Below are 6523 nucleotides of genomic sequence, written 5' to 3' on the forward strand. Positions count from 1 at the left end.
AGAGCACCCTATTATAGGTTGAAGCCGTTAGAAGACCTCACCCGCAGCACTAATGAATTGCGGGTGATTAGGACCAAATTAAAAATAAAGGAAAAGGGCACAATGCGGGGAAATTAATTCAATTTTGGTAAAAATGAAAGGGGCAAAAGGTTCCGGGGATGAAAGCAGGAAGTAAAGCAAAATTAGTCTCTTCACAAGTGGGCGTCCTACAAAGACTGGCTTTTCTTGTTCCTTCCTCCTTGTTCGTCCTCTTTGGCTGTTCTAATTGTTGATGCATCTCAGTCCACAAGTGCCGATTGTGCTGGGTTGATTTTCTCGTGGGCGTTTAATAAAGTCCTGTTTTTCTTGTCCTCTTCGATTGTCCAAATTGTCGTTGGTGCGTCTTAGTCCACAGGTGTCGACTGTGCTGCGTTGACTGATTATTTTATTCTGCTGCGTTGCCCCCATATAAGCATGCTAGGCCTTTGCCTTGAGGCTACGGAAGAGACTTCGGGGGGCAACGCTGACATGCTGTTAGTCGTACGCTTTCTCCATTATATTTTTCACCATTTCCTGTAGTATCGTAACAAGCTTTCCATCTTTTATTGTGTCTTGTTCTCTCTCTTCTAGGTTTTTCCCAGCTTTCCATTAAATAATTTTCTTCCATGTTTCGTTAGGGCGCAATTCTGCAAACAGTGATCGAACTCTTGCGATCCAGAACCACATTTACAAATACTGTCCGCCTCGATGTTGAATCGCTGGAAATAAAATGGCAATTGTGCGTGTTCTGTGATGAATTGTGATATGTAGTGATTGGTAGGAAATGTCTGTGGTATTTGTTTAGTGCTGCTAAACCAATTAGACGCAAATGTATTTTTTCCTCGTTCTGCCATATACCATTCCATTTAGATGCAAGTTCAGTTTTCAGTTGCTTTTTTATGAATTGTGTAGTTGGCGGCAGTTTTTCTTCCTCTTCTTTGTCTGGCGCTTCCTTCGCTAGCTGATCTGGTGTTTTATTGCCGGTTTCTCACTCTGTTCCTTGACATAGGTTAATAATATTTGGTATCGGTGGAGGCTTTGCAGCGTTTTCTTGACGATATGAATAAAAAGGTTAGTGTTTTTAGAGTTTTTTATGCATTTAAGTGCCGAGAAGCTGCCGGTCAAGATTTGAAATTTGTAACGGCTATTTTTAGTGTCGATAATATTTATCGCTCAAGTTTTGGGTGTTGTTTTTGCTTCAAAGTTAGTGGAATATTTAGGCATTTTGTTTTGTTTTTTCGCTAATATTTTGTCTGTTTTTTCGAAAAATATGAAAGCTGCTCCGACTATTTCATCATTTTTTATCGGTCTATAGATACTTTTTAATCAGCATCCATTTCCTCTTTCGTACACTCGAAGGCTGGCCTGAGAGCCGCGTGATATTTCCACAAGTCATACTTGTGTGCAATCTTTTTTTTTGTGAATGTTGCGTCTTTTCACTGAAACATTTTTCTTTCCCGAGTTATTCTATAGGATTCGTTTTCGTGTTGGATTTTAAGATATAGAGGTAGGACATTTGCGATGACGTTAAGAGCAACGTTTGATGTTGTTCTGTACGCTTTTTTAATAAGTATTTATGATTGCCTTTGTAATGTCTTCAGCCTATCCTTTATGACTTCTTTGTTACTGTGCCACAAAGGTGAGGCACAGTTAATAATTCGTTTCGTTCCTCTTAGATATATCTGCCTATGTTACCTTTGTATGCCATTATTTGATCCAGTGGATGTGTTGAGATTATAAATTAGGGCACTTATTTTCTTTCTAATGTGTCTTAAGTTGGGAAGAAAGTATAGTTTACGATCATAAATAGCTTCAAGTATTTTAATCTTGTCTGTGTATCTCAGTTTGATATTTTGTCTATTTAAAATAAGTGGTTGAGTTCCGTACTCATTTCCTACTGCAGTGAATTCCGATCATCTGGGATTAAACTCCAGGCCTGTATTTCGTCTCCAAGAATAGATAGTTTCTAGAGCTTCATTTGCTACCCTTCCCAGTTCTGTTCGAGATTTCGAGATATGGATGTCACAAGAAATATTATATTGTCTGCGAAAGCTTGCAAGTGAGCGTTTCATGGAAGCTTTAATTTAAATATATCAGCTATCATCAAGGTCCACCGCAGTGGACTTAATGGGGATCTTTTCGGTGAGCCAGTTTGAGTAAGTTTGGCTATTGAGAGCATAGCGTCCTCATAAATTATTAGTCGATTCGAGAATAATGAGTGTGTGATGCTGTATAGATTTTCGTGACAACTAATATCTGTTAGTCTTTCTGCTTTTATTTTTGTCTTAATAGAATTAAAGGCTTATCTTATGTTTACTGAAATTATTACTGCTCCTTTCTTATACAACTTAGCTTGTGTTATCCGCTTCTTAAATTCGCTAGCGGCATGGTTGTTGACAATTGTACGTGTTTGAAGCCGTATTGCTGTTTGGATAGTAGGTCTTCTTTGCAGAGAAAATAGTAAATGCAATTTTCAGTTAGCTTTTCAAGTACCTCGCATAGCATGGAATTTATTGCTCTAGGTCTATATTTTTCCATGCCTGCTTTGTTGGCAGCACATGCTTTGGGTGCGAATATTACTCTTGATTTTGTCCAGAATTCAGGAAAATATCCCGCTGTAAGGCATCCATTGAATATTGTTATAAAGAAAGATTTATATGCTTAATACAGTGCTTGTATGAATTTCGCACACATATTGTCAGGACCAGGCGTCACTTCCTTTCTCAGATGTCTCACTATTTCGTCCACCTCTCCCTTGGTAAATGGTATCTTGTCGGCCTCGGCATTGTAGTGATCCGGTGTTTCTGTGCTCAAGTCCTCACTCCGTTATCTCGTTGCCTCTTCTGTTACATCTCTGCCTTCTTTCTGTTCTAGTACTGTGACATATTCAAACGTTTCTGTTGGATGAAAGCAGTCAAGCATGTAGTGTGTTGGGCAGCCCATTTCGCTTGCCCCCGAAAAACCAGATCTGGCCCAACGTGGGCAGCCCATTTCAAGTTTCTGGTGGGACCCTTGTTGGGCAGGCCACTTTCAATGCCCTGGTGGGGCCCTTGTTGGGCCCGAGTGGGCAGCCCACTTTCATTGCCCTGGTGGGGGCCCTTGTTGGGCCCGAGTGGGCAGCCCATTTTCAATGCCCTGGTGGGGCCCTTGTTGGGCCCGAGTGGCCAGCCCATTTTCAATGCCCTGGTCGGGCCCTTGTTGGGCCCGAGTGGGCAGCCCATTTTCAATGCCGTGGTGGGGTCCTTGTTGGGCCCGAGTGGGCAGCCCTCCTTGGTTGCCCAGATGAAGCCCAATCTGGGCACAAATGGGCTGCCCAATTTGTCCCAGACCAGCCTTTATAAGGGCAACCAAACAGGGCTGCCCTGATGAAGCCCAGTTTGGGCCAAGTGGGCAACACATTTCAGCTCTACAAAATACTGGCTGCACACACATTATTCATGCATAAACGGGTCAAATTATAGAAAATTCGATGTATTCACAACAACATCTTATGCAGATGCACCAATATCTTAAGATTCTCTGCCTTAACATGGCCAGAGTCAGACTCTGGCATGGTAGTGCAAAGCTGAAGTATGATATATCAAATTCAAAAGTAGTTTTGTTGCACGTTTTATTGCATTATTTCACACAAGCTCCATCAGTGGTCAGGGTGGAGTGCCCGCGTCACGTTCATCCTGGCCTTCCGGCCACCGTCCTGGTCCATGGCGCAACAGAAAAAGCTTGGAATATCGGAGTTGATGCGGGCCACATCTGTATCAGGCACCCTCCGCTCCACAGCAGCTGTAATCAGACAGTTAATTATAAACTGTGCAAAACATGAATGTGCAAAACATGAATTCTCAGCTATGTGGTCAAACCTTGTAATAACATAGATGAGACTGCAGCAAAACACATTAAGTGTATTTGCATTAACCACAAAAGTGGGCACGAAATTCGTGCAAATCTGTAAAGGTGTGAAAACTGTACAACCAAATTGAAGAGCACAGTGTTGCTAGCGACTCACAAAATGGACTGTTTTCTGAGAAAGCAAAAGAAAAGGAAAAAACTACAGCATGCTCTATTCAAAATTACGGCAAATTAATTCTACCTCGAAAACTTGAAAGCATTATTCCATTCGAATGTGCACTACACTTTTTCGTTAAGTAAACCGAATAAAACACATTTGACCAGCTATTTGTAGTTTCCCAATTATTGGCACATCTTTGTAAGCATGACAATAAATTTCAGCAAATGCTGATAAACAGTGAGTATAAATCAGTAAATAAAATTTTCTGCTCGCAAACATGTACTTTTTTGTTATAACCTGTGTATCATACCTTTTATTTGGAACAAGAATATTTAGCTAGAGTTGCATATCATCCATATTATCTGTATCTGTTCTACTAAGCCCGTGAAAGAATGTAATTCCAGTTTCCTGTAATGGCACCACTTTAACAAGAGAAAACTACTGTTAGTCTGTTTGGATAAGTAATGCATGTTAATCCTCAAAAAATTCATCCCACTGAAAACAGCCCTTGTAAGGTAAAAATAGCCATAAATAAAAATACAGGTACCACTGCTGCTCACTAATTACACAGCTGAAAGCAGTACTAACCAATTTTTTAGCACATATTCCACATGCTAGCTATGTTACACCGAAACTTGACGATGGTGACCATGGGATCTTTCTTATTGTGAACATCACAAACTTGGATTAAGAAGTGCAAAAACTTTAAATTTAAATTCGATATTTTCGGCATTCAATGTATTTTTCCATCTGACAGGCATCAACATACCAATGAGTACCGCCAACGTTTTTACTGTTAACAAAAAAAGAACAATGTCCTTAATGGGTCTACTTTTGTATGCCAATTTAATGCAGGATTATATACTACAGATATTACTAATAAAAGATGAGGCTCAATGAATATGCTATTCTAGATTCTCCAGCAGCTGCTCGTCACGCATCCACAAGACTATTCACCCATACGACATCTTGGAACTAGACCATGTTATAAGTACTTTGCTATTAGCAGTTTCCACAGACTCAATGCCATACTGTGGCAGTGCACAGGCCGCGACCGGCTTTATTACTTGGCGACCTGTTCACCGGCGCCGCCTCCGTAGCCCCCGATTTGTTAGTTCGCTCGACCGCCGCTGCTCACCGTGGCGCCACAACTTACCCCCACGCAGAGTGCGGGCTGGCGTAGCGGTAGCAGTCGTGGCTTCTTCGTTGTTTTTTGCGCGTCTGCACACTGTGCTTACAGCTGTTCTGCTTCCTTCCAGCATACGTGATAAAAATTTAATTATATCTGACAGCCTTTAGCTTTCGTAGGCCGTCAAAATCATCGCCCGCGATGGTTTATTGCTGCATTCCTTTCTGTAAAGCAAGCGGGCACCAGCCTCTCAGCCTACTACTACTGCCATCATAGCAAGCATGGACAGGGGAGGGCTGTCTTACCCTACTATAGCTTTCTTAGGGTTCGTCAGCCGCCTGGAAGGTGCTGCATCAAGTGTGACCCCTGCGCTTGTTAGGGGCCAAGGACGCTTATGAAGTTTGCAGACCTAGTGCTAGCTACCATCACTTGCAAAAATACGCTGTTTTTGTGCTCGGACACCACAGAGCCTCACAGAAGGGCCTTGCTAAAGGTGATTGTCCACAAGTTTATGAGGCCATTTTTGTCCAATTTTGCCTCTCCAAAATCACAGGAGATCCCAAAGGTGTAAGGATCTGGCTGGCGTCAAATAAAGTTCTAGCCACGACCGGCTATTGTGTCTGGCAAACAAGCTTGTCGACTCTGGTTTAATTTATTTTTCATGTAGAGTGCGTCTTGAAATGATTAGCAATCGGGTTAACGCTCCTGAAAACAAGTGAGTAAGAAGTGTTCATAGCACGCTTTTTACAGTAAATTGTCGAAAAGTGGCGCGACTTCACCCTGGAATGCTGCTAGGCAGAGAGCAGAAGCAATCGTGTTGAAATTGTCCAGCTGTGCGCGCAAAAAACAAAACAAAACGCCTCTCGAGTAGCACCAGAGCCGCGCCCACCAGTACATCTCTTTAAGCTTGTTTTAACTGCAAAAGTGCTGCTCTGAGAAATATATATATATATTTCCATTAGCAGCCTCTAGTCGGGTACAGCTTTTTGTGGCTATTCAGGGGAAGCTACGAGCGCGAGGCGCCGGCTTCTGCGCTGTTTTCGCGCGCTCATGAGTCAAAGACGCAGGCGTGTTAGCTGACAGCTCGCGCTCATAACTACCACTGTATACAGAAAGCTGTCCACGATTATAGCATCTGATGAATATTAACACGACTTTGCGGTGCGTGCTTAAAAAACGATGCGGTTTTAACTCGGCCTACCGGCCACATGCCAGCGCAAGCGTACTAAAGCTAGCAGAAGCGTACGGCGGTCGCTGCCGAAATGAGGGTAACTTGTGGTGCCACCTGTTGCGGCGCGCCGTCCCTCCGGAAGAGTCACATGATATTTACCGGGACACGCGCCACCGTAGGAGCCAGCGTAGTGAGCAGG

The sequence above is a fragment of the Amblyomma americanum genome, chromosome 2 (genome assembly GCF_052857255.1).
Source record: "Amblyomma americanum isolate KBUSLIRL-KWMA chromosome 2, ASM5285725v1, whole genome shotgun sequence".
Taxonomy (NCBI): Eukaryota; Metazoa; Arthropoda; class Arachnida; order Ixodida; family Ixodidae; genus Amblyomma; species Amblyomma americanum.